This window comes from Trachurus trachurus (assembly GCF_905171665.1).
Source record: "Trachurus trachurus genome assembly, chromosome: 4".
NCBI classification, from domain to species: Eukaryota; Metazoa; Chordata; class Actinopteri; order Carangiformes; family Carangidae; genus Trachurus; species Trachurus trachurus.
The window spans coordinates 32120909-32133706 of record NC_139898.1 but is presented as its reverse complement, the minus strand read 5'-3'; the positions used below and the strand labels follow the sequence as shown (position 1 = coordinate 32133706).

General features: G+C 42.9%; 1 protein-coding gene and 1 long non-coding RNA gene across 2 annotated transcripts in view; one reads left to right on the top strand and one right to left on the bottom strand.

Annotated features, from left to right (window-relative positions):
* The window catches only part of LOC310985362 (GTPase IMAP family member 8-like), a gene marked incomplete at its 3' end in the record, with an annotated part of 47299 nt that extends 37468 nt beyond the window's left edge, over positions 1-9831 (bottom strand). Inside the window, exon 1 of the mRNA XM_083970936.1 lies at positions 9818-9831. The remainder of the gene's footprint in view (positions 1-9817) is intronic.
* LOC310984590 lies at positions 563-4088 on the top strand. The gene is made up of 5 exons (XR_014595317.1): positions 563-605; positions 1327-1363; positions 1470-1587; positions 2801-2872; positions 3844-4088. It is a non-coding gene; the product is annotated as an uncharacterized lncRNA (long non-coding RNA).
* Positions 9832-12798: the final 2967 nt, after the last annotated feature.

The window sequence follows — 12798 nt, the reverse complement described above, 5'->3', positions numbered from 1 at the left end:
CACTTTACACTGTGGCCTCACTGAGACACACTTTTTATATTCTACTTCCTCTTTCACCTCTCACAACACGGTGTTCACCTGTGACGTTGTTTACCTGATGACAGACTAAAGTGATGCTGATACGGTCGTTGTCACTAGAACACGTAGTTAACACAATTTATGAACTTGTGTTAACACGCGGAGCCTCTTCAACTCGTGGCCAAAGGTGTAATCGTTTACCTGTCTGTGTCTGAACAGGTGAGAGACAGAGGGCAGGGAGCATGGAACAGCCTGCCAACAGTAAGAATCAATTCAAAGCTACACTCTAAGAAATGAAATTGCCATGTTGTTCATACTATGTCACTTTGTTATGGTGAAATTACTATAATTATTAGGTTTTTACTTAAAACATAAGAAGGTTTCTTTGGAATAACGTAATAAAATGAGATGTTAAGGCTACAAAACACAGCATGTTCAAACTAACATAACTATCTCAATTAAATCATACATGCACGCCCACGCAGGTGTCAGACATGCGCAGTAGGGTACTTTCTTTCACTTTCAACCGTCACTGCAGTGCAATGTGCTCACAGCTCTGGGGGAAGTCAACGTCCTTAAAAGATTTGGTAAGTACAAAAGTTTCCTAAATAATACCGTGTTAAACTGTACGTTGTGCCAACCGACGATAAGAGTTTTCAGTTTTTATTGCTCTCGGTCATTTAGTTTAGGTAATTGTCATTGCTAGCTTAAAATGCACACGGTTTCTTGCTAACGTTAAAGTGTTTGTGGGCTTGTCACTCGGTATAAAAAAATGCCGTCAGCGATTTTTTTTTTTTTTTTTTTTTTTACTTTATAACACCTAACAGGAGTGTAGCTGTGGTGTTTTTGGTTACACAGATCGTGCTGGGTGAGTGATAGGTTTGTATGCAATGTGGAAAGTTTTAGCTGTTTGCCCTGCAACAGACATGCAGCAGGTGTTGTGGATACGTTAACTTAAGTTAATTACAGACGCTGTGGGTCACGCTAAGCAGATGTGACATGAAAATTAATTTCAGAGACTCTGGTTTAAATAATGTATCAGTTTCAATAAGTTCTGTAAATGTGACGCAGGAGTGTTTTGTGTTTAACAGATTTGTGCTTTTAAAGTAGCCTACTAATGTTACTTCTCTCCCAGAAGGCTGTATGGCAATGTTGGTGATTAAAATGTTTATCTCTGACGTTTGGTAGGAATAAATTAGTTCAGGGTGTACCACTGAAATATTGTGCCACTGTTGTAAGTGTAACACTTAGATCGTTTTTTTTAAATGTTAGGCTATATCATATTGAAAAAATCTCTCTTCTTTTTAGGCTCTGGATGTGGAGGTGCAAACGTCACTCCTACCAGGTACCAGTCACTAAAACAGATGTTTATATTTACACTTCCACATTATGTGATCAGTTGAAAGTGATCATTTTTGGTTTTATGTGAAATTCTGTCCTATCTGTTGCAGGTAAATGCAGAGTCCACCCACTTTACCACCGACTCCCTGCTTTTGACCCTTGTGACCCAACAGGATGATGACGGGAACAACACGCAGTATCAGCCCAATCCTAGTAGCCATGGACCAGGTGTGTACCCTCAGCATTTACTCTTTAACATAAATAAGCTGTTTGGTATTACTATATTTAACCTCTTTCCCTTGTTTTTTGAGTTTGAATCAAGTTTAAATATGCTTTAGTCCCTTATCATAATCAAATTCATTATTATTAAAGCAGAAGTAAGCGATCCGGTCGTTTTGGCTAATGCTGCGTTCCAGGCAGGCTTTTGAAACTGTAAATTACAGCTTCAAGTCACAACTTACGACTTTGTAGCGTTCCAGGCAACCCACTCGTGTTTTTCCGACCTGTTTTACCTGTGAAAGTCACTATAACGGCCACTCGTAACTTCTGACCCGTGAACTCCTACCAGATCGAACTGGTACGACTTCACAGGTCGGAAAAACACGAGTTACGGGCTGCCTTGAACGCACCATAACAGTCCTCGTCCCTATGTCGCCACATTCACGCGCATCCCTTGGCTGCACACACAGCCCTGCATGCCGTTCTCTCTCCTCATTGGATAAAAACTGTAGGATACGAGAAAAGTTTTCTCCTGGGCTCAGAGCAGAGCAGAGTGACTGACAGACCCGTGTTTCGGTCCAAACACTCTATAGAAGTGATTGCTGTCGGAAAATATAACTATTTAAAGGTGTACAGAAATGTCCGTTTGTCCTGTTTGTCGCACCGAGTTGTCACGAGCTGCAACACGAGTTTACCCGAGTAAGGAAAACGAATTTGATTGGTCGTTATCGAGCGGGCGGGATATTCAAAGCTTGGGGCGAGACCGAGCTCCGTGTGTGTGTGCGTGTCTCAGACGTTTGAATGAAGGATCACGGATCCAATATCAGTGGCTGGTGAATCGTGTACAGGCTGACGTATAATCCGTGCGCCTGCATTATCCAATGCGGGGGAAAAAAATACACACTTTCATCCCGGATTTACTCAAAAATAGAATTTTGCACAAAGTTTGGCCTACAACGTCTGATAGATGAGTTATTACATTAATTTTATGATCCAGAGTGGGCTCAAATTCAGTTTTCTTTTCTGTACACCTTTAAGACTTATATTAACACAAATAGATACTTACTCCTGCTTTAACTCATGAGCATCTATCATTAACATAGTTTTTTAATTCAGTTTCATAATTCTATATTCCTCTAGTTTATGTCACTCTTATGTTACTAATCACAAATCAGAAACCATTTAAAAAGGTTTATTAAAATCTGTTTTTGGTCTCCCACAGAGGCCAAGAATCGAAGAAGACCAGAATGCATACTTAAATGGATATCTTGACAACCTTGTCAAGGAGTATATGGTAAGTTATGACACTGTCGATCAAACATAGCTTTAGATTTAGTTGATTAATATAGAAAAATCTTTTTTTAAACACTGTTGACATACAATGGGTATGGGAAAGTATTCAGAACCCCTTAAATTTGTCACCATTTGTAATGTTGCAGCTTTATGTTAAAAAAAAACACTACCCCATCATGACAGCACAAACCCACAATTTTAGAAAGTTTTGCAAATGAATTAAAGAAAAACTGAAATATCACCTGAACGTTAAGTATTTAGACCCTTTGCTCTGACACTCACGTAGGTCATTCAGGTGCCGTCAAATTATTTTTTTAATCTTTGAGATGGTTCAACAACTTCATTAGAGTCTAGCTGTGTTGAGTTAAATAGTTTGGACATGATTTGAAAGGTACACACCTGTATAAAGAAGGCCTTACAGCTCTGAGCCGAACAGTTGGAGAAGAACCTTGGTCAGAGAGGAAACCAAGAACCCAAAGATCACTGTGGCTGAGCTCCAGACATCCTGTGTGGAGATGGGATCAAGTTCCAGAAGGTCAACCATCATCATTACTCACAGCCTTTCGGTGGTTGTTTGCAAACTCTATGCAGCCTTTCATGTGTCGAGTACTGAGTAGAGACTTTCGTCCGTCCACTCTTCCATACTGACCAGATTGGTGGAGGCTGCAGTGATGGTTGACCTTCTGGAGCTTTTTCCCATCTCCACACAGGATCTCTGGAGCTCAGCCACAGTGATCTTTGTCAGAGTAAAGGGTCTAAATTCTTATGTTCAGGTATTTTATTTCAGTTTTTCTTTAATTCATTTGCAAAAATTCCTAAAATTCTGGGTTTGTGCTGTCATGATTACTTGTGATTTCCTGACAAGAAAAATACAATTAAAAGTCTGATTCTTTTAAGACTCAGGCAAATGCTAATACAAAATAACATTTATAATACATATGCTTGATTAATACTGTTTCTTTCTGCCATTAGGATGCTGATGTTGGTGGAGTGGGAGAAGTGGAGAAAGTGGATTTGGAAATTCACGCTGTGTAAATGAGAGGGAGAAGACGGAACAGATCTGCCTGTGGATGTTGGCATCATCGTTAAAGGATGTACAGTGCTACAAGACCTGAGAGATGTGCAGCCCCGTTGGGTCAATCTACGTATTGTTTAGACATGATCTATCCCAAGAACCTGCCATGATGGAAACAAGTTCTCTACTACGGTGCAGTTCATCAAGGACAAAGATTGCCAGCAAGACTGTGGATAAGAACTGTGCTTGGCTTTCTGATGATTCTTACTCAAGAAAAAAAACCTGAATGTTTTTGGACTGTGGACTGATGCTGGACACAACTGTTAATCTTCAACATGTTATTTTGTTTGTCTGTACTTGTGTTTGACACTCCCACCTGTGGTACAGAGTTGGATTCAATTCAAGTGGAGGTCAAAGTAAGATTATTTGCAGTAAATTATGCAGTATTATTTAGTTGAATAGTCACACACACTCACATACTGTACACACTTAGCAGCATCCACACATGCAAAATCATCATACAGCTACAAACATTCAGCACACAATGCCGCATACAACACTCATACAGTACATTAACATAAAGCACCTTCACAAACACTCTGAAACATAAATAAGAGGTCAACAGCAAACATACAACTGATAAAAATGCATTCATGTTTGTGATTGTAAAGAAAGCCACATGTTTGGGGATATTGGTCAGGGATGAGTGTTGTTACATACATTTAGACTGTACTCATGACTTTGTTATTTGTAATAATAATGCTTCCAGTCCTGAGTAAAATAAAGGATTAACTGAATTTAAGCAACTTAAATTGTATTCATTTGAGTTATTGTATTAACACAAACCTAATAATATGAGTTAAGTAAATTGAACTCAATCATATTAAGTTAATTGAATGAGGTGTAAGTTAAACCAACATAACATTGTTGTGGTTATGCAATTTGGTGATATTATGTAGCTTTAAAGTAAGATAGTTAAGTTGGATTTACTTAATATGTGTTATTCACATTAATAGTATATTGCTTTTCCTATTTAAACAACACAGTTTCGTGGGATTAGTTGACATAACTCAGTTAAGTAAAACCAACATTTCATTTCTTAGAGTGTAGAAGCTAGAGGTAGAAGCGGGAAGTGGTTGTTGGTGGGGTGGGGGATGGGGGGGTCTGGCTCCAGAGTCTGACTGGACCTCTGTCTGTTCCAGTTTCAGGACCCTGCAGACTGGTTCTTGTTGGGAAGACTGGAGAAGGGAAGAGTTCCTGTGGAAACACCATACTGGGACGAGATGTCTTCAAAGCAGCTGTTAGTCACTCTTCAGGTAACACACACACAATTTATTGTATGCGCTGATTGATTAGAACAGAGGGATAAATACACTTTACACATTTCTGTATATCATATACTGTACATAAAGATGTGTTGACTGATGTGGCTGTCCATATCAAAGGATGCAGGCTACGAACACAAATAAAAGCTCATATGTAGCCGTGACAAACCCAAACTGCCACTTGGCACTAATGCCTGTACTACTGCATTCCAGACGTTTCCTTACCGATAAACAACATTGTTTGTTAACGGTTGACAGACAGACCCAACAGGAACACCTGAGGCATTTAGAGCATGTACACAATGTCCTCACACTGAGTTCACCTGTACACAGGTATCCTGCTTTCATACCTGAGCCTGATGCCCAGAGATTCTTTCAGAGAATCTCTCCCTCTCTCCCTCTTTCACTCACACACACCTGCTTCTTTACTGTCTTTCCTGTCTGCTCTGGGGGGGGGGGGGGGGGCACACACACACACACACACACTTACTTGTCTCTTTACTGTAACTGCTCTGAAGCAGTGGGCTGCTTGTCTGTTCCTCTGAGCATGGCCATGGATCTGACTGGGCTCCTACATTTTTACTCAACGGGCCGGTAGGAGTAGGACCGCCGGTCCGGCCTTCAGCCCCAGTGTGTCTAGTCATTTAATCTGGCAGGGTCAGCGGTCCCGTTACCGAACACAGCCGGACATGTTCATGAGTTCATTAAAAAAAAAAAAAAAAAAAAAAAACGGACGCCACGGACAGGACGTGAGAAGTGGCAAAAGAGGACGTTTGGTCACTGTAAACGTAGCCGAATAGATGGACATGCCTGATAACGTTGTCTTTAATCGTTAGCGTCAGCTTTTAACAGCTAGCTGCGGCTAATGGCTAATATTAAGACGACAACATGTGGTCGTATTTGCGGGTTTTCATCAGAGTTCGGGCAGCACAGTTCTGAATGAATTGAAGTTTCTGAAGGTGTTTGTTGGGTATACCGATGAGCAGGCTGTTACAGTAATCAAGCCTGGAGGAGATCAGGGCGTGGACGAGTTTTTCTGCATCAGAGAAGGAGCAGCAGGTAGGCTACACACCTCTCCCCCTTCACCGCTACGTGAGTTACTGCATAACAGGTGCTCCACTGCCCCCCACATCTGGAACTCCCTCCCTGAACACCTACGACAACCCCAGTCTGTCGATGCCTTTAAAAAAGGGCTTAAAACTTTTCTATTCAGACAGGCTTTCCTAGGTCGTTCCTAGATGTTTTTATTCTCTTTCTGCACTTTCATCTCCTCCTTTAGCTGTTCTTTCTACTGCTGATTTTAATCGTGTCTGATTTTTCTCTTAGTCTTTTGTTTATTTTGTTTTTGGTTTCTGTAGCACTTTGAGATTACTTTATGAAAAGTGCTTTACAAATAAAATTGATTATTATTATTATTATTATTGCTGTGTGCGTCTGTGAAGGGACAGAGAGAGAGAGAGAGAGAGAAAGAGAGGCGGCAGCGGCGTAGCTACTTTTGACAACCCACACAGACGCAGTGCAAGTTCATATATTTTTTTACTTTGTAATGGAAGCTATTTAAAATGTAACTAAGTAAATTTCTTCCAAAAATATGTACTCAAGTAAAAGTAAAAGTACTGATTTAAAAAATTACTCAAAAAAGTACAAGTACACAAAAAAGCTACTTAATTACAGTAACGAGAGTAAATGTAACTCGTTACTTTCCACCCCTGGCTGTTGGAAGATATAACTATTTAAGACTTATATTAACACAAATATTCCGCTTACTTCTGCTTTAAGGTTTCATGGTGTTCTGACTTTTCCACATTTGGACCAGCAGATACCTGGTCAGTGTTGCCTCTAGATCAGCTGGACCTGGTTGTAGATTCTTGAAGATGTTTGACCTTTATCAAAGGCTTTTCCTGTCGTAAGAACTGGAGAACTGGTCTTCAAGAATCTACAACCAGGTTCAGTTGATGAAGCTTCAGCTTTCTCAGAGAACTAAGACCTGGATGACTGAGGACCTTCACAGACCGTGTGGAGTTTCTGCTGATCACAGATCAGTCAACACACAAACCTGAACATGTTTTTTCTCTCCTCAGTGACCACTGAATGCACCAAACAGAGCGGGGAGGTGTGGGGCAGACAGGTGACCATCGTCGACACCCCCGGCATCTTTGACACCTTGTTAAATGAAGACACAGTGAATAGTGAAATCTCCAAGTGCATCAACATGTCGGCCCCGGGGCCCCACGCCATTCTGCTGGGTGTCAGGGCAGGACGCTTTACAGAAGAAGACAGAGAAGCCGTTGAGAAGGTGGAGGAGGTGTTTGGGGAAAAGGCCTGGAAATACACCATCGTCCTCTTCACTCATGGAGATGGAGTCGAGGACTTTGATGAGATGCTGAAGGACCCACCACCTGACCTGAAGGAGATCCTGAAGAAGGTCGACAACAGGTACCACCTCTTCAACAACCACAAAGCCAGTGATCGAAGGCAGGTCCTGGATCTGCTCAAGAAGGTGGAGAAGATGGTGGATGCCAATGGAGGAGAGTTTTACTCAAACCCCACCTACCAGGAGGTGGTGAAGATGCTGGACCAGAGGGAGAAGGAGCTCAGAGAGTTCTACCAGAAGAAACAGGAGGAGGCGGTGAAAGCTGTGGAGTCAGAGTACAAGAAGAAGCTGGAGGAGGCTCAGGAGGAACGACAGAAGGTGGAGGAAGAACTGCAGTGTGAGCTGAAGGAGCTGAGGAGGTACTACCAAGCCTTGGAGGGCGGAGTCAGACATGTGGTGGAGAAGATTGCAGACACTGAGCCCTTCAATAAGATCATGAAGGAGTTCCATGAGAAGCTGAAGTTGAACTGATCCATGGACACTGCAGCAGTATGAGCAGCACACAGCCTCTAACATTGAGGCTCAAATGATACTGTAATAGTTGTTACATGCATCCCTACAGCACACACACACACACACACACACACACACACACACACACACACACACACACATATATAAAGCTGCAGAAAAAAATGTTTAAAAATGTTTCTTGAAAAGCTTTAAAAATCTGGGTGGCTGTGGCTCACTGTCATACTTACTGTCATCATCTCACCCGGTTCATTGTTAATGGTTGTAATGAACTTGTTACTGTTGTTTTCTTTTTAATTTGAAAGTAGTGTGACACTTTGAATTTCTGTAACCTGTTCACTTTCATAAAATAAAATTGATTAAAATGTTAAAACGTGACTCACACCTGTGCAGTTAATGATATAAATTTCAATGTCATATCGATGCATATAACGCCACCATGTACCTCAGACTGACCCCAGGACACTGGCTCAAGTAAACTGACTGCAGAAGCCCTTAAAGGGTTGATCTCACCAAGTTCACTTCAGCTTTTCAGAGAAATGGAGCAGCCCTCGTGATGTCGGCGGGGATTCCCCTAAGGGCAGGTGAGCAAGAGCGACGCAATCCGCTTTTGGAACGCAGCCTGTGTGTTTATGTGGACAGTGAAGTATCCCAGTATGCACTTTACCCTAAATATCAACAGATGTTTACTGAAGTTTTTTTGTTTTTACCACTGAGACTCAAACATGTCGTCAGTTAAAGCAGAAGTAAGTGATATATTTGTGTTAATATAAGTCTTAAATAGTTATATCTTCCGACAGCAATCACTTACATAGAGTGTTTGGTCTGAAACACGGGTCTGTCAGTCACTCTGCTCTGCTCTGAGCCGAGGAGAAAACTTTTCTCGTATCCTACAGTTTTTATCCAATGAGGAGAGAGAACGGCATGCAGGGCTGTGTGTGCAGCCAAGGGACGCCGTGAATGTGGTGACGTAGGGACGAGGACTGTTATGGTGCGTTCAAGGCAACCCGTAACTCGTGTTTTTCCGACCTGTGAAGTTGTACCAGTTCGATCTGGTACGAGTTCACGGGTCGGAAGTTACGAGTGGCCGTTATAGCTGTAATTTACGGTTTCAAAAGCCTGCCTGGAACGCAGCATTAGCCAAAACGACCGGATCGCTTACTTCTGCTTTAACCATCTCTACCACTTCAGTTACAGTGAGTTCAGTGTTTAATTTGTGCCAATTTGTGAATGAAAACTTCGAAGTCCCATCACTGTGTGGGTGTGATGTGCATCAGTGCCTGTTCAGCTGGTTCAGAGGCTCATGTGTCACCATGGACAGAGGAGGTGTTGTGTGTAGTGTGTGTGTGCTACGTGTGTGTATACAGGTGCTACTCAATTGATTGAGTAGCACATGGACAAATTAACCACTAAGTAAGTTACAGTCGGGTCTGGAGGTCAAAGGTTACCTGACTTGCGCAGCAGATCCCGGACCTGCTCCTGTCCTCTGTCTTCATTGTTGAACAGATGATACCGGTCTGAGAACCTCCTGACCACACCAGACAGTCAAGTGTCTCCTGCCTCAGACAGGAAGTCCTGCAGAGACACGTCCTTCAAGGAGTCTCCACCTGTGAAGAGCAGGTAACAGGTTTTAAACCTTTGAGGTCTGATGGCTTTGATGGCGGCCTCCACGGCCTCCTGGTCCGTGGTGGAGAACAGTCCGACCCGGACCACCACCAGGAACAGACAGGCAGTGGAGAAGCTCAGCTGGTACCGACACACGGTTCTGATCTGCTGCTCTGATCCACCACTGAGATCTGATGTGGCTGCCCATATCAAAGGGTGCAAATAAATAAAAGCTCATATGTAGCCATGACAAACCCAAACTGTCACTTGGCACCAAAGCCTGTGCACTACTGCATTCCAGACGTTTCCTTCCCGATAAACAACATTGTGATTGTGATTACGTTGCGCTACTCATAACTTGGCTTTCTATTATATTGTATTCTATTGTATTTGATGGGTGTATTGCTTCCCTTTTTGATTTATTTGAGTGTTGCTATATTGTACATATACATCATATGATAACCACAAGTGTTTTTTAAAACTTTTTTGCCATCTGTTGATGGTTTGGGTCATGTGACCGAAGGTATATGAACACACCCAGCAACGCCAGAGGCGAACCTGACGACGCTGAAAGCGAAACGCGTTGTTCATTAATAAAGTATATCAGCAGAGTCTTATCAGTGTGCGGTGGCCGTCTTTTTCTATTGAAACAACATTGTTCGTTAACGGTTGACAGACAGACCCAACAGGAACATCTGAGGCATTTAGAGCAGGTACACAATGTCCTCACACTGAGTTCACCTGTACACAGGTTTCCTGCTTTCATACCTGAGCCTGGCTCATCTCGAGTGAGCTGGGGTCTCATTTATAACCGTTGCGTACGCACAAAACGGGGCTGAAAGTGGCGTACGTGACTTTCCACGCCAAGGTTGTGATCTATAAAAAACAAACTTGACGGGAGAATGTGCGCAGCCCTAAGCAAACCTAAAATTCAAAATCAAAATTCCTTCTCTATATTTAATCACCACCGTCTCTCCGTCATATTGTCCACTCCCAGAGCGCAGGAGGAGGAGAGGACGGCGCGGCTGCATGGAATAAATACATGGTGTAAATAACTATATGCTCCTATGATACTGTGTGAACATATGATCGAGAGTCAATTCAATCTCAAACCCTGGGGGGGGGAGGGGGAATCCAGTAATCGTTCGCACAATTGTTACATTCTGTTTGCTTGTTATCAAGAGGAGTGTCATGTTTGATCATTCCTCAGAATGTAACTGATTCTGCTAATAAAAAGTTTTATCGATCAGTCTAATTACTGTAAATATATACAGCGGTGAGCCCCGTGCGTAATTCTGCACCACGGCACCGCTGGAGGAGAAAGGAGGGAGAGGGAGACCATGATGAATGGTTAATAACTCGTTTCAGATTAGAACTGTTGTCATTGTTGTAACCATGTGCCGAACCGGGTCCAGCATTTGAGAGGGCAGCGCACCAAAACAACACCGTGTGCGCTCTGAGCCGCTGACGCCGTTAACAGCTGCAGCAACACGTCACGTTGTCACTTTCACACCTGCAGCTAATTCACAACACCAACATAACAAGAGCACGTCAGGCTCATTGACATGCAGATCGCATTCATGTGGTGGTTTGCATTGACCATCTACGGTTAAAACAGGGCGGAACGTGAAGCGGATTCAGCTGCGCACACTTGTAGGAACTCTCTGATTTATAAAGGGAAGTTTGCTTGCAAGTGTGCGTACGCAGGGTTTTATAAGTCTGAATATTTACTGGCGCACGCAAAACTTGGCTTTTGGACGTACGTACACTTTTAGTAACGATCCCACGCACAGTTTTATAAATGAGACCCCAGGTGTTTACACAGAGCAGGAAATGTATTGATTGTTGATTACACAATCAGAACAAGCTTAAAAGAAGAAAACTTTATATGAGAGTAATAGGGTCCAACATAACGGAATAAAGCTGGGACCCAGTTGCGATTCCTAAAAAAAATAACATTATAATTTGCTGCATGAAGTAATGATTCAGTTGAAAAAAAATGTCTTATATTCTACACTGTTTGAGAAGCTGGTTTTCATTCCTGTTTTGGCTCATTTCATGTGATTCTCTGTATTTTCACAAGTATGGACTATGGCTGCTGGCTATACATTATGCTTATACATACAGTAGTGTAAGAATCTACCAGTGAGAGTCTGATGGAGCCACCTGAATCCTCAAAAGAAAATGTACACAGTTACAGTATACTACATCGGTCATACCCCCCATAGTTATGGTACCGGTACCAAGACCAGAACCCGTACCAGAACCAGTACCGGTACCAGAACTAACACCGGAACTGGTACCAGAATCAGTACCAGAACCATTATCAGAACCGGTACCAGAACCGGTACCAGAACCGGTACTAGTGCTGGTTCTGCTGCAGGGTACTGGTTCTGCTACAACTGGTGTTGGTCCTGGTGCTGGTGGAGTTTCACTGGAGAAGAGACTGGCACTAGTGCAGCTAAGACTGGTAAAGGTCCTGGTCCTGGTTCTGGACTTGGTGGATCAGCCAAACGTGTTTCTCACCATCTAAACTGTTGGTACCTGCAACGATTGGGACCAGGACCAATCAAGAGTCCGTCTCTCCAAAATAATTCGGTACTCGAACCTTGAGACTTGGGCTTCGCCAAAACCATGAGGACGCATGGCCCGGGTCAGATGTAGGACTGTCCTGCTTTGGACCAACGGTTCTGGCCTTGACAAGTCATGGGTGAACCCTGTTGGTAGATGGAGCAGTTCTTCTCTAGAGAAAGGTCTGGTGAGCGAGACTAGTGCTGGTGCTGGTGCTGGTACAGGGGGTGGTGAACTTCTGACTAGTACCTACTAGCTTTGACTGGTACTGGTACTGGTCCTGGTGCTGGTGGTGGTGTTGGTCCTGCTACTGGTGAACTTCTGACTAGTACCAAGGGGGCAGTTGTCGGTCTGAGAAGTGAAGCTCACTTCTGCGTTCAAAAAACTGCAATCCCCTCGGATTCCTCTGGGGGCTGGTGTCAGAAGGGAGCATTCTCCATAGACCCCCATGTTAAAATCGCCAACTTTACATCCTCAATAAACATGTATAAAGCCTGGTGTCAGAACGTTTTTTCATCTCAATCGATAGTTTCTACCCCCGCACACACTCTAATGGGGGTGAATTT